Here is a 23,733-nt window from a genome sequence, read left to right as displayed (position 1 = left end):
TTTTCCTCTATGCCGGTTCCCAAACTTCCGAGGCTCTCAGAAACCACTGCCATAGACCACTGTGATCAGGCATGAACTATTCAGGTAAGGATGCAGCTGGGGCACCAACCAAAGTTGGGCAAAAGCACACTCAGCCACTTCTACCATTTGGCCATTCAGGAGTAGGAATGAATCCAGAGTACTCCCAAGAGGCAAACCTGCTCCTGCAAAAGGAGTGGTACCCATTCAGAACAGGATGCTGACCCAACACCTTATTCAAAAAGAGGGGAGGAAGTTCTGTACGAGAAAAACCTGTTATCAAGCAAGAGCCCTGCAATTAAAAATATTCTAAGGAAAAACAACACAGAACATTTTAAAAACGGTTTTAGCAGGCAACAATTGCATGAATGGGACTTCTGTATCCTTTTTCTGTGAAGATACAAGTACTAAGAATTTTTTATGTAGCCTTGCCTTTCTCGCAGGTCAGGGTACACAAACATTCATGTTGCCTTTTAAAACAAAAAAGTTGGGCTGACAGGAGTAGCTTTCCCTCATCTTTTCATAAGCCACTGTTTTCAAGTGGGCAGTATGGAGATAACCATATATTCTGTACAGCAATGCTCCCTTGCCTGAAAATGAAATTACCACCTCCCCATTATGTTTGTATAGATCTTCTGCGATAGTTTTACAATAGGTTCTAGTGAAACCATAATACTAAAGGGAAAGAAATGTGTATTGCTCCCCAGCCCCACTTCCCTGCCCCATTTGGCCCCTCCCCTAATTGCCTATAGCACGGATGACCCAATCTTCTCCCCCTTCAGCAATGGAAGAGTCTGTGCTCAACCAGTGCTAGACATTGCAAAAGTGTTGTAAAATACTTTGTGATGGCGCATCTATGTGCAGCACAGGCCAGAAGGCCAGAGCCTTCCAGATGGCACCAGTATAAAGAATGGTGCCTGCCAGAGCGGGTAAATGCTGTGCTGAGCAGCACAGGGGTGAAGGAAGAGCAGGTTAGAGTGAGGCAGGGTGGTCACATTGGTCCTGGAAGGGGGCGGGATCTTTGGCAGTGGCAAGCACCATATCCTATCCCCCTTCCTGGGCCCGATCCCACAACACAGTTTAATGTGGACTTGCGCCAGCAATTTCACTGGCACAGAAGCAAGTTTTCATATTGTGCAGGCTGGGGCTTATCCCAAGGACTCAAAGAGACTTTCTACCTGCTAAACTTCCCTGCCAATGCTGCTGCCTCAGCACGAAGAAGTTTAGGAGGATTGGGGTGTGAATCATTATTAAGTATTTTCAGAATGACATTATAGTTCTGAAATGAAATATATAATACTAAAAACACTGGCCTCAAGAACATAAAACTCTTCCGAAGACTGAACTGAACTAGCATAACTAATATACCCCACCATACATGTAACATTAGACTGATTTATTCTTATTCAGCAATGATTTATAATTACACTAGTTTCTATTAGCAGCTTTGACAACACTGGGTTTCCATTTTAAAACCATTTTCACAAATTCCTGAACGGTACCATTTTCTGCCTTTAACAAAAGAAACAAACAGAATATTAAAATACCTTAAATGAAAACCCATGGATGAAAAGCAAACAATTTCCACAAAAACTGTCTACCATTCATTATAGTAAAGAGAATGGGACATAGCGTTTATATGAATGCTTTCTACCCTCATCCCTCTTCAATAGATGTAATTTTCATGGAACCAAAGCACAAAGCAAATCTCAAACGGCTGTCTCACACCATTCTTTTTTTTTTTTTTTGGTAATAGTCTAATTCAATTGGTCACATCAGGGGAATCCTGTATTCATAAATGTCTGTGTTTAGACTAAGAGGCTGAATGTTACCTCTGTGATTGATAATGTCTGTTTTGTGTTCTGCTTTTCAATAACTCTTCACTTTAAGCAGTGTGTTGCCTCAAACAGAAGTGGGTGTAAGAATACTCAGAGTAATGGAATGGGCCAAGTTTAATTCCCTTAATCGTTTGGTCAGGGCAACAGAATTAACCATCCACATCTGTTCACTTCAGAATGCACATGTCTAGTTCTCTCTATTATATAACAAATGAGCTCAGGGTCATTATGCTGTTCCTAGCCTGCCTTCTCCTAGAATACTGAATCAATTCACAAAGATCCGAAAGACAGCTATAGAACGACTGTGGCCTGACACAGGGTTGATCCTGAACCAAAATTACTGCAATTATATTGTAAAGTCACTTTTAATCAGGAGTCAGAAGAATAATTTTCAGCCAATATTATATCCAATATTACCAATAAGGGAATTTGTACTTAATTAGATGCAACTTCAAGAAGAAACAATTTTTGGTGGACAAGAGAAAGAGAGAGAGAGAGAGAGAAAAAGAAGTAAACATTTTTAAGTTAATAGAATCTGAATTGAATATTAGTTATTAATAATAGCACTTCAATCCCAAAGGTACTGCAGCAAGTCACTTCCACTAGTGGAATATGTTCAAATAAAAGATATCCAAGATCAGGGTGTCTGACTTGGTTAAAATTTTTCATAGTGGAACACTTAGTATTCTAGCATGACTCAGATTTGAGACTGCTTTCAGGGAACTCTGCTACCTTCATGTAAATAAAGGCAATTCAATAATCTAAAATTTTGTTGAATTTATACAAGAGTAATCTTGTTGTGGGTTAAGTTACAGCACACAACTTATAGTGGTTGCATACTTTATGAGACAATGCTGATTTATTGTGTTGCACTGGTGGTTTCCATAACAAACACAAAGAGTGACTAGTAAATGTGGATCCATAAGCACATATAGTTGTTGTTGGCAACCTTCAGTCTCGAGAGACTATGGTATCGCGCTCTGAAAGGTGGTTTTGGAACATCGTCTAGTGTGGCTGAAAAGGCCAATTCGGGAGTGACAATCCCTTCCACAACAGGAGCAAGTGCAGTCTGTCCCTGGTCTGTCTCCCTGGCTATGGGCCTTCCTTCTTTGCCTCTTAGCCTCAGACTGTTGGCCAAGTGTCTCTTCAAACTGGGAAAGGCCATGCTGCACAGCCTGCCTCCAAGCGGTCCGCTCAGAGGCCAGGGTTTCCCACTTGTTGAGGTCCACTCCTAAGGACTTCAGATCCCTCTTGCAAATGTCCTTGTATCGCAGCTGTGGTCTACCTGTAGGGCGCTTTCCTTGCACGAGTTCTCCATAGAGGAGATCCTTTGGGATCCGGCCCAATCCTTTGGGATTGCGTCCTGAGTACACTTCTGTACTGCAGCGAGTCATGGACTCTTCGCTCACAACAGGAGAGGAAACTGAACGCTTTCCACATGCGCTGCCTCCGACGCATTCTCGGCATCACCTGGCAGGACAAAGTTCCAAACAACACAGTCCTGGAACGTGCTGGAATCCCTAGCATGTATGCACTGCTGAAACAGAGACGCCTGCGTTGGCTCGGTCATGTCGTGAGAATGGATGATGGCACATATAGTATATATATGAAATTTGGAATTCCTGTTTGACCCACAGCTCTCAGTCACATGTATACAGATATTTAAGGGCATAAGTCTCTCCTTCACACTTACGAAACTGCCATGAGAAACACGAGTAACAACAGTGTAACTATGATAACCATGTCTACCATCTAAAATGTGCAGATCCCCTGCTTTTGGTTCATGTTTCAGTACACAGCTAAAAATGCAGAAATGCAGTGTAACTCCTAACAGTGTTGTTAGGAGTTACACTGCATTCAGTGGTCTTACTCCCAAGTAGGATAGAGTTTGCCTTCATGAAATGACAAGCCATGATGTATTTATTTAACTTCAAATTAAGCAAGGAAAAAAATATATATTTCTTCTAGCCCAATTCTATTCCCTGCTGGCCCAGAGAATGCTGCCCTGCTAATGGAGTATGTGCAGCACACGGTACTAATCCTGGACGACTGTGTTCCGGTCAAATGCGTTTTGGTCACTGGTGTCCCTGGATGTTCACAACCTTTTTTTTAAAATTCTGGTTCTTTATGTCCCACTATATCTGGACAACAAACTAAAACTGGGCAATAAACCGCATGCTAAGCCTCTTATCCCAGCCCCAACCTTAACTTTGCATTTTAAAAATAAAAAAGCACATCTGATATAAATATAGAGCGACCCTTGTTATCTGCAGGGGTTCCATTCCTTGACCCCTAGCAGATACCGAAACCCATGGATGTTCAAATCCCCCGGTCCAACACCCTGTTGCCCTCCAAACGTAATTGGAGCTGTGCTCCAGAGGCATCAAGAGGGCCTTCTGAGGGCCAGGGAGACCGCATGAAGCTTCCCTGGCCCTCAGAATCCCTTCTGAGGGCCAAAACGCATAACTTCCAGTTTTTGCCCAAAAACTAGAAGTATAGCTTTTCAGTTCTCAGAAGGCCCTCTGGACGTGACCAGAACATAGCTTCAGTTGCATTTGGAGGGCAACAGGAGGCCCACTCCATGGTTCGGAACCCGTGGATATTCAAATTCGCGGGTGCCAAACCCACAGATACCAAGGACCACCTGTATGCAGGTGAGGAACAAACATCTGCTACACACACAAAAACCAGGTGCAACTGTCCAGGGATGCTATTGACCATGGCACATTTGACCAAGACACAATGGTCCTACACTGCTGCATGCTATGGGCCAGCAGGACACTAGACAACTGAGGAGACAACAGAGTAAAGAACATTTTTACTTAGCTAGCCATAGGCCGCTTGATCTCCTATGGGTCTCCTCAGGCCTACATCAGCTTTTCTGGGGCGGATATGGATGAGGAAAAGGGCATAGGATCCTGCACGCGCTACTGCTACTGAGATCCACCTCTCCTGGTTGTGAACCAGCTCCAGCCCAACCCATTCCTCACCCTGATCTACCCACGATCCTCCCTTGAAACACCCCCACCAACTTACTGGTGACAGAGGAGAATGGCAGAGGTTCTGCAGTCCAACTGCATGTGCATGTCCTCCAGTCATTTGCACGGGCATGGCCAACCCACAGAACAGCATAGCAGCTTTTGCACTGTTGTCCAGGATTTAGGGTGGCAGATCTTGTGATCTGCAGTACTACAGCTCATACAGCAGTGGTTCTCATACATTTAGCACTGGGACCCACTTTTTAGAATGAGAATCTGTCAGGACCCACCAGAAGTGATGTCATGATCAGACGTGATGTCATCAAGCAGGAAGATTTTTAATTGTCCTAGGCTGCAGTCCTACCCACACTAACCCAGGAGTAAGTCCCATTTACTAACATTGTTAAAAGAATATATACATAGTAGCTTGTTAAAAATACAGATCTGTAACATTTCCCCAAATGCAGTCACATACCATGGTAGCATCAAGTCTAATATATTAAAAATAAAATACTGAAATGAATGGGGACCCAGCTCAATTTGGCTTGCGACCCACCTAGTGGGTCCTGACCCACAGTTTGAGAAACACTGTCATATAGGGTTGGGATATTGATCTTAAAGGACTGCATATCCTGACTCCTACTGGGCCCTTGCAATGCCAGAACTAACATTCCAACAACACAAGGTCTTTTACAGCAGCATGAAAACCTGGCTACTTTTGTGCACTGCTAGGCACCTGCGGAAAATGACGAAAGGCATGGCACACATGGCAGTGGCTTCAAGAGGTTCTGCAGGCATCAGCAAATTGGTGGCAGGGCACACTGTGGGCGGGGAGAGGGGGTAAGAGTCATGTTGGAGGAGGAACTGGGGGTGTGTTGCAGAGAGAAGGGGTAGTCGCACACCCATTTTCTTATCCCCCATTTTCTGTCCTCACTGACTTCCCTTGGACTTGTGCCAGCAAAATGGCGGGCATAGGTGGTTTTTCTCATCCCCCTCCCCCCACTACAGCATGTAGCGTGTGCTCTGTTGGCATGGCTGCATGCTATAATGCAGGAGTGGCCAACCTTTCAACTTTAGGGCTCCTGGACCTTTAACAATTGTGTAGAAGAGGGAGTTTCAGCAAGTGCAACTTGTCATCTCACAGCTGCATCTGCTGAAATTTTCACTTCCACACAATTGTTAAAGGTTCAGGGGACCTAAAGTTGAAAGGTTGGCCATTCCTACTATAATGTGATGGCCCACTGATGGGGAACAGGACGAGGCTGAAAGTCTCTGAAAATAACAGTGCAAGTTTCACCTAACCAATTGGGCCTAAATGTCTGGAACACAAGCATTTTTGTTTATGAGTTAGTAAAAGGCCAAATATGTGTACGTTTATAGTTTTTTCTTTAAAAAAAAATTGAGCAAGCTTTGGTAAGAATCATTTATGCTTTCTAATCAATAAGCTTTGGAAAAGAATTCAATAAAGAAAAGAGGTTTTATATACCAACCTGGTTTAAAGGGCTACAGCCTTTTAACCAGATCCTTTTCTTTTACATCTCAAAAGAAAAAATGAACATCATTATCCTTCTAGCTACACTGGAAAAGAATATATTACTTCTTATTGATTTTCTGTTACAAATCTGTCGACTGCCATTCCCAAATGCTATTCTGAAAAAAGTATTTCTTAATAGGAAACAATAATATTTTGAAAATATTTTAAATAGATTATAAACTTGTGTTCAATATATTTATGTACTTCTAGAAATAATGAAAGTTATAGATAAATTAGAGATTTGTGTAAAAATAATGGATATTAAATAGAGATATGTCTTATTTTCAGTCATCAGTAAAGTAGGTGCATATGCTAATTTTAAAATAATTATGGAACCTGAGTTCCATTAGACACTACAACTTGAATAGGCAACCTTATTGACCCTAAAGTACACTGTAGTGTGTAAGATAATGTACACTCTTGCATAATTAATAGTTACAAAAAATTTCTAGAGGTAATTAAGGCATTCTGCCTTGAAAAAGCTTATTTCTTTCTAAATTAATGAGGCCAATAAGCAGTAATACATTGTGTGTGGGGGGTTAAGGGACAACTTGGGGGGGCATCACAACAGTATAACAAAACGGCAAAGAGTTCATATTTTTTATAGCTCAATTCGAACCAGCACAGCAGGACCAAGCAGCCCACGCTGTATCCTGTGCTGGTTAGAAGCAGGCTGGAGGTCTTCTCAGGGTAAGGGGGCAGCCTGCCCAATGGGTAGAGGTGTTTTGGGGGTATTTGTAAATGCTAAATAACACATCATAACATGAAATTTGCATCAAAAGTGATATAAAACTATTTTTACTAATAAAATGGAATAACCCCAATTTTACCCCTCTCAGCACTGCCTCATAGCCCAGTTTTCTTTCCAAATGAGTTGCAGAGCCCTCTCCAGACCCTGTGGAGGCCAGAAAGATGCAGCAAGGCATCCTGGATTCATTCATCATATTGATGCAGTACCTGTTTCCACCACCAGTGTGCAATTTTCAGAAGTCACCAATTCCTTTCCCAGGGGCTTATTCTCGCAGTCCCGTTATCCAACTATAAGACGATAAGGTGCAGGGCATTGCAAGAAAGCACACAATGTGAATATTGGACTAGGTCTCTGTTTTTTACCCTGCCTGGATGTTATAGATTTGCATGATTCTGCATGCCTTTGGGGTGGGGGCTCTTTTGCATGATTCTCCCCCCCCCCACTGAAGCAGCTATAGTCTGCATTTTTTCTGTGCTGTTTCCCATGCCTCCACTTTGCTTCCTCTAACACCCTACCAGAAGCTCTGGAATGCCTGTGGGATGCACCTGCTTTCACTATATCACCTAGACCACCCACCTAGTGCACATACACTCTATCTGAACTTTTTAACAGCTAGTAAAATGTTTTTAGAATGATAACTTTGAATAAAAACTTATAACACTGCTTTTTGCCTTTTTTCTTGTTTTCATTTAGCAAAATCTGTGAAACACCATTTTCACACTCCTCTACCAGTGGGGCTGATGAGATCTGCACTGACTAAATAGCTGGAACAAGTCTAAGAAGCCTGTGTCAGGTGAGAGGCTCGGGAAGAGGGCATAGGACAGGGGTGCTCAGTAGGTCGATCGCTATCCACCGGTCGATCACGAGGCAAAATGAGTCAATCGCAGGCTTCTCTCCCGTCCACAAATCCCTGGGAGTGAGCCCCGTCCTGGGAGTGACGCTCCCTGGGAGTGACGCATCCCTGGGAGTGAGCTGCTGTCCACGCATCCCTGGGAGTGAGCCCCGTTGACTCTACTGGGGCTGACTCGTGAGTAGACCTGGAGAGGAGCCGCTGGCAGGGAGCCCTGTTGACTCTACTGGGACTGACTCGTGAGTAGACCTGGAGAGGAGCTGCTGGCAGGCTTCTCTCCTGTCCACGCATCCCTGGGAGCGAGCCCCGTTGACTCTACTGGGGCTGACTTACCTTTCCCCTGTTTTTGCACTGGTATGTATGGAGATCTGCCCCCCCTCCAACTTCCATCTGTTGGTTCTGTGTGCAAGGGGTTTTGCACTGGTTTTGCTGTGATGTCTATATAGAGATCTTCCCTCCCCCACACCTTTCCCCTGTTTTTGCACTGGTATGTATGGAGATCTGCCCCCCCCCAACTTCCATCTGTTGCTTCTGTGTGCAAGGGGTTTTGCACTGGTCTTGCTGTGATGTCTGTAAAGAGATCTTCCCTCCCCCACACCTTTCCCCTGTTTTTGCACTGGTATGTATGGAGATCTGCCCCCCCCCCCAACTTCCATCTGTCGGTTCTGTGTGCAAGGGGTTTTGCACTGGTCTTGCTGTGATGTCTGTAAAGAGATCTTCCCTCCCCCACACCTTTCCCCTGTTTTTGCACTGGTATGTATGGAGATCTGCCCCCCCCCCCAACTTCCATCTGTCGGTTCTGTGTGCAAGGGGTTTTGCACTGGTCTTGCTGTGATGTCTATATAGAGATCTTCCCCACACTTTTCCCCTGTTTTTGCACTGGTCTGTATAGAGATCTGCTCCCCCCCCCCACTTGTATTGGAATCGAGGAAGATCTGGTGAGGAGGTAGATGTGGTGTCAGCAGTGGCCCCTTTAAGGGTAAGGCCTGGGCATCCAGCAGAGTGTGCTGCACAGCTGCAGCCACTTGAAGGCAATAGGGCCTTCAGGGATATAAGAGCACCTGAGGCAGGAAGGGCTCCACTTATTTATGTGAGTCAGCCTTTTCCTACAAGAAGATCATTAAGTCCAAGTACCGTTCCACCATGACTGATGAACATTTGGAAGTGTGCTTGAGGCTGGCTGTCAGCAGCTACTATCCGGACTATGCATCCTTGGCTGATTCTCTTCAGTGCAAGTCATCAAAGTAAACTCAAGTAATTACAAAAAATGTTTATAGTTAATTATGTTGTGTTGTGCAATATTGGCTCATGCGGTTATGCAAAGTACACCAACATACATTGTACACATAAATGTTATATGTTATGATGGCGCGAACATTGTAAAAAAAGTCTGGTAGATCTCTGGGCCTTGCTGGGTTTCAAAGTAGCTCTCCAGCCAAAAAAGTGTGACACACACACACACACACACACACACACACACACACACAAAAGTGTAATAGCAACATAGCTTCAAGGAAGGGTTAATTTCAAAAATGCTCTTATAAGGTGCAAGATGGATGACTGCCAAAGATCTCTCTGCTAGGATCTCTATCCTATCCTAGTTCCCAGATCCTAGCTGAAGACGTGAAAGATTTAAAAGGGAAGTGCTGAGGGTTGCGGCAATCTACAGACACTAGCTGATAGTTTTAACATATGCCCCTGGTTTCCTCAGCCCAACACCTCACAGAGGGCATTCAACTTGAGGTGGCTGGAAGGCCAATGTAGTTGGGCTTCCAGATTCCATCCTTAAGGGGCTTGTACTATCAGTTCCAAGTTCAGTTACTAACAGTCATCCACTCATCGTCATCAAAGCAGCTTTCAGGTGTTTCTTATTCATAGTTTTCAGGAGGATTTTGATGTTTTGGGACTGTTCTGGGCTCATTTGGGTCAGGTTCAATATTGGAAAGTGGAATAAAGACTCTGAAGTTGTATTTCCCTGCATCTTTCCTTGAAGCTTCATCTGAGGGTTATAAAAACGAAGTAAAATAATGCAATTAAGATTCTGACATGATTGTGGCTATAGTAGTTGCACCATGGACAAATATCCTAGATAAGTATCCTAGAAGCCTATTCCATTCAATCCTATCTGATTTAATTTCGAATGGGAAAAAAATTGACAACTTGAATGTACAAACTCTTGCACATGCTGATCAAAGAAAACATTCAGATGTAGTTGGATACACAACATCTTCCTGAAGCTTAGAGCCCCTGAGTTCCTAACACCGGCCCTACACCAGTGCTGAGTGTAACAAATGTGCAGTAAGCCACAGGCACAACATTCAGCGCCAGGTCAGCACTTGCACCAGTTCATTGCCAGTCTGCGTTGTGCCTAATGCCAGCCAAAAGCCAGTCGGCACACCACCTGGAGCAACGGAACAGCTTCAGGCGGCAGAGGGGTCTAACCGAGGAGGGTGTTCCAGGGCAGGGAGGGGGAGAAAGCGGAGTGGGACAAGTGGAACTCTGTCGGCACCATATGCCACACCCCATGTTGGGCCAGCTGGCCTGATAGAGGAACTCTCAACTCTGCACCAGCAAAATAGCCAGCGCAGACTTAAGAAGCCCCATTGCAGGGCCTGCACCCTTACCTGGGGAAAGGGTACATCTCCCCTACCCCACTGAAAAGTACTACTTCTAGATGCTCTAAATCTGGGCTTCCATTGAATTATCATAGTTCATGCTCATCAATATTCCTATCCCGCATGAATTTGTCTAACCCGCTTTTGAAGTCAACTATTGGTAATCCCCACATCTTGTGGCAGTGAATTCCATAAATAAATTGTGTATTATGTGATGAAGTAATTCCATTTGTCTGGTCTGAATAATGAGAGGAAATTTTAATTGCTACTCCCTCTTATTTGTTCGTAATGCTATGATGGCTATTTTATTGTGTTTTAATGTTGAAATCTTAAATTCCACCTGTTGTAGGGCAGTATTGTGTGTTTGTTTTTGCTGGTCTTTGAGCGTAACAATAAATACCTACCTATAATATTGGTCTTCATATAGATTTTTGAATGACCATATTTTCCTTCATTGCAAGAACTGTCCATTTACTTGGACCCCCCTGCAACCTACATTTTAAACAGTTTCTGATCCAAAGACAGCTTTTCTCATTACCCATGACATACCCATAACTCCAAAAGTTTCTGACTTTTTTCAAGAAAGGAAAGTTCAAGGAGATCACCCCTATTCTTCCAAAGGAGAAGTCTTTTCTCCTATTCTCCCTTGGGAGAAGTCATGCTCATTCTTCCTCAGCAAGTCTTGTCCTATACAGTTGGCTTTTACCTTACACGCGACTGACTTGTGTGAAGTACAGGCATCCCCCTAGTTTCCACAGGGGATCCGTTAATGGGCCTTCCTGAGGATAAAGAAACTATGGATACAGGGGAACCCTATCTCCATGTCCCCCATGGCCCCACATGTCCATTAACATTGTTTAGATGCTTACCAAATGGTACTCTGTTTATTTCTTTGGCAGGATGCTATAAGCATGCAATCTTATAATGCAGGCAGTCAGGCTGGAAGCAGCCTGAATGCTTGAAGAGACTAGATTGAACGTTAAAAGGAAATAGGAAGTTAACTGTTTCCTGTTAACGTTCAATCGAGTCTCTTCAAGCATTCTGGCTGCCGGCAGCCTGCTTGCACATGTAATAAGCTTGCTTGCTTATAGCGTCCTGCAAAAGAAAGAAACATTTCCCAAACAGTATGTATCTAAATGATGTTCATGGGTACCCCCCAGATATGCAGATAACTGAATCTGCGGATGCCTCATCCATGGATATGGGGAATGTCTGTATATGCACTCAGTCCCCACTGAAAAGACAGAGAAAACAACCATTAGTGCGGATGACTCTGCCTACCATTCCATTTACTCTGTTTATGCCCCAGATCAAGCCTGAAGTAGGAGAACAAAGCTGCTATTCCCTCAGTTCCTACATGTCTCTTGTACTGTGCGTTTAGTTCTTAAAGAGATAGTATGTATTTGTGGGCTTTAAGGAAGTTTTAACTATCCATAATTTGGGGTTTAAGCGCTGACCCCATAATGTAACCCTCGTGTAAGATGTGGGCCAACTTTATATTTATTAATTCAAGTTTATAATAATGTTTTCTACCATCTTATCCAGGATAGACATTACACTAACATGCCTGGAATTTCCTGGCTCCTCCATGGATCCTTTAAAAATAAAAAATAAAATAAAAAAGCGTGTATGTTGGCTGCTTCTCAACCCTAGTACAAACCTATACAGCTTATTATGTATTTCCTTCTTTATTACTCTTTATTCCCAGCTCTTATGACTCATAATAGCAGTATATCTTGTGGCAGCATATACAAAAACACAATACTTTTTTTTCTGAAGAAAAATTTTTTTCCTGGAAATATATTTAGAAAAAAGCTGTCAAATGCAGTGAATTTGAATGAAATGGGTTTCCACAATAAAGAACATGCAATTCGTGCTGTACCAAAGTCGTAATATTTGATTTTCAATATGAAAGTTACAGTTTCAGATGGAGTGCATGGGATTGCGAAAGAAAACACGCACACATAAATTTCCACTCCTTTTCACATGTTTCACACCTGTTCCCAGTCATGATTCCCCTGGAATCAGAATTCTGCTGATTCTAAGCCATTTTTTTTTAAGTTGAAAGAACTTTTCCTCATACAATCCTAGCCAATCAAAGATCACATGGCGAATGTGGTGACTTCACAATGCTAATCAGATTTGATTGTGTGATGATGTCACTGAAAAGTCCTCTCACTGCCGTACTTTGGACAGGAAAAAGGAAATGTGTTGCCTTTACTGAGGTAACTGGGCCAACATATTATATTAATGTTATCTGGTATTTTGTACATCTTGTATGGCGCAAAAAACAACAACAAACACCTCTACATCTATACACCAACTCCCCCGCTTAAGTGCAGGTTAGGTTTCAGGATTCTGTACTTTAGTAGTTTTGACTTAAGTCTAACATCCCTATTATCAGCAGTAAACATGTTGTGAAATATGAAAAATCTGTATTTACTATACACCTGCCATACTCTTGTACTCTATATACTAGTTCACTAATTTCAAATCTGTCTGTTGGCAAAAGTATGACACTTGGGTGTCCAGTTGGGTAACACTTGGGAGCCAAAGCAATTAAAACACAGAAGGGTGCCTTCATAAGAATGTTCCTTTTGTCTTAATTTTTAGTTGCATTAATGATATAATAGCCATATAATGATATTTACTACAGTTTAAATAATTGTTGAAGAGCCCAGTCCTGAGTTTGGCGCTCTGGTTTTGTGCCGGAGCGTACTGTTGCAAACATGCCGTAAGGCACATCTGCAAGGCTTACTGCCGGGCCAGCGCCTGTGCCAGCCCAGCACTAGCTGGCGCTGGGCTAGCGCCAGGCGGGAGCCCATCCTCCACTGCTCAGCGGTCTCACGGACTGCCAAGCCGTGGCACGGTAAGCAGGGGCAGGGAGGAGGCATTCTGGGGGGGGGGGAAGGCATGGGGAGGGCGGAGAGAGGGTGAGTGGGAGGTGTGCCAGGGGAGGGAGCGGGGAGGCAGGAGGTGGGTCCGGTGGAGCTCGGCGCCCTACACGAATGCCTTTACTTTACCACCGAGTAAAGTAAAGTGGTAAAGTGAGTAGCCCCATTGCAGGGCTGCTTCCCTTACCTGGGAGAAGGGGACAAAAGTTCCCTTCTCCTGAGGCACTGCCTGCGGCAGGCTGAGATGTGCAGGATGTGGCGGCAGCCGTTCTCGGCACCTCTGCAGCTGCACGACCCGGGCAGCTCAGGATTGGGCTGTAAATCATTTATGTAAATCATTCATTGTTTAAATTATTTAAATTGCAAGTTTGAGGGTACAATCCTAACCTGCGCTGGTACAGCCAGGCCAAGTGAGCTATGCTGTATCCAGCACAGATTAGGTGCAGGTTGGAGGTCACCTTGGAGTAAGGGGATAATTTTCCCCTTATCCCATGTCGAGTTCCAGCCTGTCCTATGGGGCTACTTGGATCTGCACTAGCTATTTAGCTGGCACAAATCCGAACAGCCCATGTAAGGCTGCCTGGCCTAGGAGTGGGGGTTGGGATCTGGTGTGCGCTGCCACCACCAATCCCACCCCTCAGCCAGTACCAGTCCATCTCCCATTCCAAACTCCCCCACACAAAAATACCCCCTCTCCACCCCCGGATCTTCCTCCCACCACCTTCTCCCATCCCTTGGATCGGGCAGCTCCACTGTACAATTTTTTTCTTTTTAACCAGAATAGATTAAAAAGAAAAAAAAATTGTACAGTGGGGCTGCCCGAACAGAACAGATGGCAGATGTAGAAGGTCTTGATAAAACGCAAACTCAGCTTTACTCCTCTCCCTCCTTCTCCTACTTGGCAAGTGGTAAAAGGTGACTGTGTTTTGTTATTCTGTTGCTGGAGTCACCTCCATTCAGGTGGTGAATTCTTTTTCCTCATACAGTATGAACACTCCCCTGCGCCTCGCAATATCTCAGCTCACCCTGTGCTCAATCAGCCTTGGTCCTGCTCACTGCTTCCTTCAGTCTTTCCCTCCCTTCTGTTCCTAGGATCCTCTCATTTTTTTTAGACCTATATATTAATAGCATGTACATCCTAAAAGTGAGCAAGCTTTGCAAATCTAGAATCCAGTTCTAAACATATTTGCCACAATCCATTGACAGCAGGTTATGCACAACAGCAGCCTTTCACATATAGATCATGTGAACAGAAATTGCCACTGTGATGCTGTATGGGTAAATCACCACTCTGACATCACAGTGGGATAATCTATAGGAAACCACACTCAGGACCTGCCTGACAACCTGTTCTGGGAAGGCAGAAGTGCAGTAGCGTACTTTTAGCCTTGTGTTGCTGCATTTTGCTTCATATATTAGGGTGGTTATGTGAAATTAGCAACACGGTATCCTAATCGTGAGAATATGTTAGGAAATTTAGCTTCACCTCTAGTAGCCCCATCTGCTTTCCAATTTTCTTGTTAGGCTGTTTGTTTCTTCGCAGGACACCCAAAGAGCTACACATGTGGGCCGGGGCTGTGCACAGGCCTGCTCTCCACCTCTGCCTGCCCATCAAAATGACTGGCATTTTGAGAGTGAATAAAGACCATGTCTTAATAAATGCTGTTGTTGCTGTCTGGAGGCAGATATAATTAGCAAGTTTAGACATTACTGCTACTTCCCGAGTTCTACAGCAACCTTTTGCATCACAACGTGAACCAAAAGCAACTCGCTAGTTAGAACATGGAATTTCAAAACATGCAAATTATTTTCTAATAATTTATTATTCTAAACATGCACGTGGGTGGTGGGAGAGAATTATCTACTTGCGGATATCCTGAAGGCACTCAAACCTAAACAATGAGATAGTCATACCGCTAGTTTTCTTTTATACTATTCTTATGAGGGAGGAAAGAGGCATCTGAGAGTTCTTTCACAAGTGAAAAATATTATGGGTTTCCCCAAACAAAGTCTATTATGTACATTATCTTTCTTTTAGTATTGTGATATTACTACTTCTTTCTGGGACAATATAGCAGTACAGGCGGAGAAGGCATATGAACACACAGTCTCAGTCACATACATCATACAGAAGATCAAGAACCTATTGATTTCACTAAGTGTGACTAATTTATTTATATTTTATAGTACATTTTCAGAGTGTTTGGAGCAGGATTTACCATAGTTGTGGCTACAGATCCATTTATAGGTCAAACCTTGTTATACACGGATTTGACTCAACATGAACGGCCACTGCAAATGAGAAGGAATGTTCTAATCCCCTTGAAAAAGGGGAAAATGCATCCCTTTAAAATCACAGTTTAAAAAAAATGGCTTTTCTTACTATTGTAGAGAGACAGTCATGCAAGGGATTACACGTATAACCTAATTATCCACAGATTTTTCTGTCTCAGCCTGATGAGAAGCGCCCTTTAAATTAAAGGAAAACAGTCATTTAACAATAGTTAATGTGAAAGAGGGCAGCCAGCTGACAATCCATCAATTATTCTCTCTCCAGGCACTTAGGCAAGTGACCCTTCCCCTCCCCCTGAATATGTGAAAGAAATATAATTACTTTGCTCTGGGTGAAGGGAGCACTGGAGTGAAGCCTTTCTAAGCTCCTGGAGAGAGACTGATTGATGGATTGCCTTCTTAATAATTCTATCTTACTTCACAAAGGTCAGCAAGGTTATTTTTACATCAATTTAAAAAACAATGTCCTTTGACTAGGTGATGTGCTTTAATGCAATTTTTGTCAACCATGTGAGTTCTGGGAAAGGAACCCTCGCAAATAATGAGACTCAACCTGTATTCAGAAATAACTTTTTGAACCAATTTGATGTACAAGAAAACTCAATGGGATTCCTCACAAGTATATATGCTTAGAATTACAGCCTGAGCAAATCACAGAGAAAAATATAAAGGCTAAATCAATGGACCTAATGGATCTCTGAACAGCTAACATTCATGTTAAAAATGCACTTCAATTAAAATACTCTATTGTGTGTGTAAATACTTCTTCAGGTGCATGTGATTTCTTTTTTAACTATTTACCAGGATAATCAAGTAATACATACAGCAAAGAAGGACACTAAAGAATGTAGTGAGAAATCTAGGGAAATGCTTTAATGGAAAAGTTTAGCATATGGACTATACATAACAACATTAACATGAACATACCATAAGCATACAGTTATATATCTTATCTGTCATAGGATGGCTGAAATGCTCTTTACTCAGGCAAAATAGCAACTCCAGTGCTCTCATTTTCCAGTCCAGCAGAATGGACAATATGGATCCTGCAGAATGTTCTACATCCATCTAATACATAGATGCCAAATTTGTCACTGTTTTCATGGGTTCTAAAAAGAATCCTTCCTTCATCACTAAATGGCCACCTGAGTGCAACACACAGGATCTTTTGAGGAACTTAAGCTATTGCCTATGCATTATTCTCAAGATTCTGCGTGTTCTGAATCAAAGAATGCTTGCAATATTTTCCCCCATATCTTATTTCCAGAGATCCTTAATTATTTTCTTATTGCATCTATGGAACTGTTTCAAATTCATTTACTGCAGTCCAGAATGTTGCTACTTCCTTGGGCTTCAGCAAAGCAGCAGGTGTTAAGACAGTGCACACTAAATACTTGAGAGACAAAAGTTCAACTTTGTATACATAATGAAGATGAAGATAAAATATCTGACATAAGAAATCCAATAAACCCATCATAGCAGAGAAGAATGAAACATCATTTCTTCAAGATTAAGGGGTTTTTGAACTTCAGGAAAATGAGATTCATGCACATTTCTGGTTTGAACAGTACATTCAACCTGCACGTTTTCTCCTCCTTTTCTAAACCTTACTACAGGTATCTGTCACTTGACAGTGATACATTCTCTGAAGCCCATCATTATATGAATAAGCACCTACAGGTGGTGACAAACCAAGGAGCCTCTCCTCCAGCCATTACCAAAGTCCCTGCTGCAGGCAGAGTGCTGCCCTGTACTGCCACAGGCAGCAGTGGAATTATTTGGGCGCACTCAGTCTTGGCAGGCTATGTGCAGGAGACTGCATGGCCAACTGATGGGCAGCGTTCTGGAGGTTTTTTTGCCACAGAGTCCTTAGGTGCAGCTACGCGGGGAACGGATCCTGCGCTGCCAGGCTGGTGCATGTCTTTGTTCCAGTGCTACTGGCTCTTAAGGAGGCACAAACATGCTTTACAACATACTTGTGACACTTGGGAGCCGGCACAGAAAGGTCTTCACCAGCTCAGCACAAGATTAGGATTGCACTGTAAATCAATGCATCACTCAGTTCTTAGAAACAACTGCCAGACTAAATCAATACATCTCATCTCTTGTTTCTCCAACACCTTCTAAGTATCACAGAGGAAGTACAGAGGAAGAGGGCAGGAGGTCTGGTCTAGAGGGTTGAGCCTCCATTTGCCTGAAGATAACATCTGAAGGTCGGCAGTTCGAGGCCACCGGCACCGTGCAAACTTGAAGCAGCTGACAAGCTGAGCTGAGCTATTCCATCTGCTCTGAGTGTGGGAGGATGGAGGCCAGAATGTGCGAACAGATCAAGAAAGAAACACCTGAATCTTGTGGTTTCTTGAAAGATAGAAACCTTCTTTCAAACTGTAAAAATCCCTACGGGGATTTAAATTTGCCTGCCTATGTAAACCGCCTTGAATAAAGTCTAAGGAGAAATCTGAGGACCGAGAAAGGCGTAATAGAAATACCTGTATTATTATTATTATTATTATTACATCTTGTTCCAGAAACTTGTTCAAACTGCAAAAATGGTAAAGCAAGAAGCCGAAGGATCAGGAAATAAAACTAATGAAACTGGCAGCGTTATAGATAGAAGGCAACTCCTGGAAGATACATGCAGGGATCATGATTTGATCATCACAAATAAGTTTCCAAAGTGGCACTCAGTAGAAGATCTAGAGAGAACAAAAACAATCTGTACAATGAGGTGAGGCTGGGACAGCATTCTCTGAGTGTCTGGTTAATGTCACTTGGGCATTAGAAACCTCAGACTATAACCGCTTAAACTGGGTATAGTCTGTATTTCTGCAACTTGCAAGTTTGCCAGAAATGTAAGTGGTGCTGGCTGCAAGGCAGTAGGCTGCCTGGATACCCCAGTGCCAGTAAGTCAGCAGTGGGGGTGAGATGGAACTAATGGACCATGCTGGAACTTATTCCCTCCATTACAAACCTCTCCACCCCTTTATCTTCTTGGACATATGCCACCAAAAGAATTGGTGTATGCATAGGAGATGCATAGGCAGCCCCAGGGCTTCTGTGGAGGTAAGCAAAAATAATTTTTACTTATCTCCCATTTGCCCTTGAGACCCCACCACAATGCAGCATGTACCTTTGTGGTGCAGCTGCATCGGTGCTGGTGGCGGGGGAGAGGACTGGGGCCTTAGAGCCCCAATCCTATGCATGTCTGCTCAGAAGTAATTCCCATTATAGTCAATAGGGCTTACTCCCAGGTAAGTGTGGATAGGATTGCAGCCTTAGGGCCCAATCCTATCCAACTTTCCAGCTCTGGTGAAGATGCAATGCAGACCTACCCTTGCGAAGGCCCCAGTGACTATCCCCCCACCAAAGGATGCAGCGCACATCCCACTTGCACAATTGCACCAGCACTAAAAAATTGGATAGGATTGGGCCCTTAGTTAGTGTCAGGGGCGACCTCCCCTGGGGTCCCTGACTTACCTCTAGAGGGGAGCAGCCCCCAGTCATGGATTCCCCTTTCCTCCTGGGATGGGTGGGGATCCCATCCCACCCTCTGCAGCGCTGGTCCCAGCACCCAGGAAGAGGTAGGACTGGGCAAGCCTGCAGCTGGCTTGCCTGGCAGACGGGGTGTGGGCGACCCTCTGCTTGGGACAGCGGGCAGGTGGGCCACCACCCCTCCCAAACCAGCCACAGCGGAGGCACATCCCCGCCAGACTGCCTGGCGAACCCAGGTTTCCCCGCCCGATGACATCAGTGGGCAACAAAGTTCGCTGCCAGCCCCAGATACCCAAAGGGGCGGGAAAAGGGGGGCCTGGCAGGGGGTGCAACCCACCGGCGGAGGAGGGTCCTTCAGGGGGATTGATCCCCCCCAGGGGCACCGGGAAACCCCTTTCCAGAACCCAAGTCTGGGGCTGGACACTGGCCCTTTTAGACCTGCCAAGCCAGGAAGAGGCAGGGTTAGGAGGAATTGCCCTGGGGCTTCTTGATGACAGTCAGTTTGGAGAGAGCGGGCTGAGGGGAGGTAGGAGCTCCAGCCTTCCTACCAGTGACCCAAGAAGCCTGCCTCAAGCCTGAGCAGGGCACCAGGGTGCTGTCAACCCCCCACCCCTCATGGCAGTCTGAGGTCAGCCCGACCAAGACTGTGGGACACGTTAGAGAGAGAAGACACTTTAGACACTTTAAAAAAGAGAAGCCGGACTGGCAGCTGGACCTTCTGGCCCAGGGATCCTTGAGGGATGCCCTATGCCTTAGACCCACCGGGCACCAGGATCCCCACAGTTAGTAATAGGAATGTTAAGAAACAGACAGTTGATAAGTCATACAATTTCTTCCTTCAAGAGAATCTATCTTAAACCAAAGTAACTGTAGTATAAATAGGTGGCCACATTGTGTTTGGGGGGGATGGACACACACTTGTAATATGCATAAAAGGCATTTCACATTTAAATGTTACATAACTTTGGGGTTTCATAAAAGAGTTGCTCATTATTCATGAAGGAACTGGGGCTTCCAGTTTTGTTTCTGCCATGAATAAGCAGAAGTCATTAAAATCCACATGGGATCTTTCAAACTTTGTTGCACATCAAAAGTCTATATTAGGCTTTAAAAAAGAAAAAGGAGAAAGAAGAGAAAAGCAGTCACGTTGAGATTTTATTGTTAAAGATGCATCCCTTTTGATCTTACATCAGGATAGCAGGGCTTAGAAGGAAGAATGTTCTATAATATTTTGAATGGAGAATGATCAGGCTGCCTATCTGCTATACAGTTAAAATTCAGTGCACCAACTTTAGCTTGCTGAAAATTAACCTGACTGTATTACAACTGTGTGGGGAAAAGGTAGCTGTATTATAAAAACCTATTTATTTAAAATTAGAAATGGGATTATTTTTCTTTTCTCTTTGTGATGATTGCAGGAAGAGGCAATCAGCTCTTCTAAGGTTAACTTTTATTCAGTCTCCAAAGAGAAGGGGGATTATTCAATTTCTCCCCCTCCCCTTCCAAGATCCACACTAGAGTTTAGCACCCCAAAACTAGATACTCCTCAGCTGCACCCCAAATGCCACTGCCTCTATCTGGTTGTGTCCACACCTGAGAAATATCCTCCCACTCTTCAGTCAATCATACTCCACATTTGCACAACTTGGTTCTAATTTCAGCCACTTCATCTCCAGCAGTCTGCAAAGTTCACTCGTAGCCCAATCCTAACCAACTTTCCAGCACTGATGCATCTGCAGTACAGACCCAAGGTAAGGGAAGAAATATTCCCTTATCTTAAGGAGGCCTCCATGACTGCCCTCTCAATACAGAATGCAGCACACATCCCACTGGCATGGCTGCATCGGTGCTAGAAAGTTGGTTAGGACTGGGCTGTAAGTCACCTGCCTGCTTTGGTTTCTCAGACAAGTTTAATTGCTATTTTGTATTGGCAACCTTCAGTCTCGAAAGACTATGGTATCGCGCTCTGAAAGGTGGTTCTGGCACAGCGTCTAGTGTGGCTGAAAAGGCCAATCCGGGAGTGACAATCCCTTCCACACCGGGAGCAAGTGCAGTCTGTCCCTGGTCTGTCTCCCTGGCTATGGGCCTTCCTTCTTTGCCTCTTAGCCTCAGACTGTTGGCCAAGTGTCTCTTCAAACTGGGAAAGGCCATGCTGCACAGCCTGCCTCCAAGCGGGCCGCTCAGAGGCCAGGGTTTCCCACTTGTTGAGGTCCACTCCTAAGGCCTTCAGATCCCTCTTGCAGATGTCCTTGTATCGCAGCTGTGGTCTACCTGTAGGGCGCTTTCCTTGCACGAGTTCTCCATAGAGGAGATCCTTTGGGATCCGGCCATCATCCATTCTCACGACATGGCCAAGCCAATGCAGGCGTCTCTGTTTCAGCAGTGAATACATGCTAGGGATTCCAGCACGTTCCAGGACTGTGTTGTTTGGAACTTTGTCCTGCCAGGTGATGCCGAGGATGCGTCGGAGGCAGCGCATGTGGAAAGCGCTCAGTTTCCTCTCCTGTTGTGAGCGAAGAGTCCATGACTCGCTGCAGTACAGAAGTGTACTCAGGACGCAAGCTCTGTAGACCTGGATCTTGGTATGTTCCGTCAGCTTCTTGTTGGACCAGACTCTCTTTGTGAGTCTGGAAAACGTGGTAGCTGCTTTACCGATGCGCTTGTTTAGCTCGGTATCGAGAGAAAGAGTGTCGGAGATCGTTGAGCCAAGGTACACAAAGTCATGGACAACCTCCAGTTCATGCTCAGAGATTGTAATGCAGGGAGGTGAGTCCATATCCTGAACCATAACCTGTGTTTTCTTCAGGCTGATTGTCAGTCCAAAATCTTGGCAGGCCTTGCTAAAACGATCCATGAGCTGCTGGAGATCTTTGGCAGAGTGGGTAGTGACAGCTGCATCGTCGGCAAAGAGGAAGTCACGCAGACATTTCAGCTGGACTTTGGATTTTGCTCTCAGTCTGGAGAGGTTGAAGAGCTTTCCGTCTGATCTGGTCCGGAGATAGATGCCTTCTGTTGTAGTTCCAAAGGCCTGCTTCAGCAGGACAGCGAAGAAAATCCCAAACAAGGTTGGTGCAAGAACACAGCCCTGCTTCACTCCGCTTCGGATGTCAAAAGGGTCTGATGTGGAGCCATCGAAGACAACAGTGCCCTTCATGTCCTTGTGGAAAGATCTGATGATGCTGAGGAACCTGGGTGGACATCCAATCTTGGGGAGAATCTTGAAGAGGCCATCTCTGCTGACCAGGTTGAAAGCCTTTAATTGCTAAGCTCTCAAAATATTACTATCACTTTCTAAAATATTGGCCTAATCATATAAACCTCCTTTTGCTGCCACAAGGCAAAGCAGATGTTCCAGGATCTTAGTGATGTGCACCTGCAAGAGAATTCTACTGAGTTCTCTGTGTCCAATTAGTCATTAAGTACCTTGTTTTTAACTATCAAAACAAGGTACATGGTATACCACTGAACAGACCCTCCCATAGCTGCTTATTAAGCTGCTGCTAGGATTCTTCCTGTGGAGCACTGTTGCCACTGCCCCTTCCTCATATACAGTACTTGCAATATGAGAGAAAGTACCAAGCACCACTACCACCACTGCTAATGTCACAACAGTGACATCCCACCTAGCACTTCTGTCATTGGGAGTTCCCTCTGCAAATGGAAGGAGAATACCGTTTGCTGATGGGGGGCTTGTATTTGTGTAATGAGCTCCTGATGATGGAAGCCCTAGACAGGATGCCATCCATAACATGAGAGTATCCCATGAGGCATGAAAACACCTGGGCTAAGTTTAGTTCACAGGACATGTTCAGATTGAGTTCTATTACTGACATTTTTACCTGTCTCTAAGAGCTCAACAGCTTGAGTTTTTTACTTACAGAGGGAGAACAACTCCCTATGTTTCCAAAAATAAAGCTCTTGCTGCTACCACCTCTTCTCTCAAGCTGTTTAAGAAGCTACCTTTGCCATATTAGCTTCCTGACAAAACACACACACACACATATTCACAAATAAAAATTCTTGTATCATAAAATTCCATCATTGTTAAGTAAGAAGAAAAAAACAAACAGATTTGATTTGATCTGAAGACCTGCTGTTAGCTAATCTGATTCTGCGATATGACCTTGATATATCTGAAATCTCTGTGTGTGCAGATTTAGTGTTTTAATGTTGTTGAAAGGCATCATTCAGTCATTCAAGTAAACTATAAATTTATTATTATGAACTTTTTATTATATTACTTTGATATTTTACTTCCAGTGTTGTTATGGTCTTTAATATTGTAAAACATAGTGACCTTTTGCTAAATCTTTAATAAAATCAAATTTGACAGTAGAAGCAAACCAAACTGAGCAGTTAATACTGATGCAAACCACCTCCCATGCATTACCAAGGATGCCTTAAAGCTGCCTAATCATAAATATGTATTCTGAGGAAACCTAGATATGTACCCATAACCAGGAGAATTCCT

This window comes from Tiliqua scincoides, chromosome 2 (genome assembly GCF_035046505.1).
Source record: "Tiliqua scincoides isolate rTilSci1 chromosome 2, rTilSci1.hap2, whole genome shotgun sequence".
In the NCBI taxonomy this organism is placed as follows: domain Eukaryota; kingdom Metazoa; phylum Chordata; class Lepidosauria; order Squamata; family Scincidae; genus Tiliqua; species Tiliqua scincoides.
The sequence above is the reverse complement of the archived record's forward strand: the minus strand, read 5'-3'. Positions refer to the sequence as shown.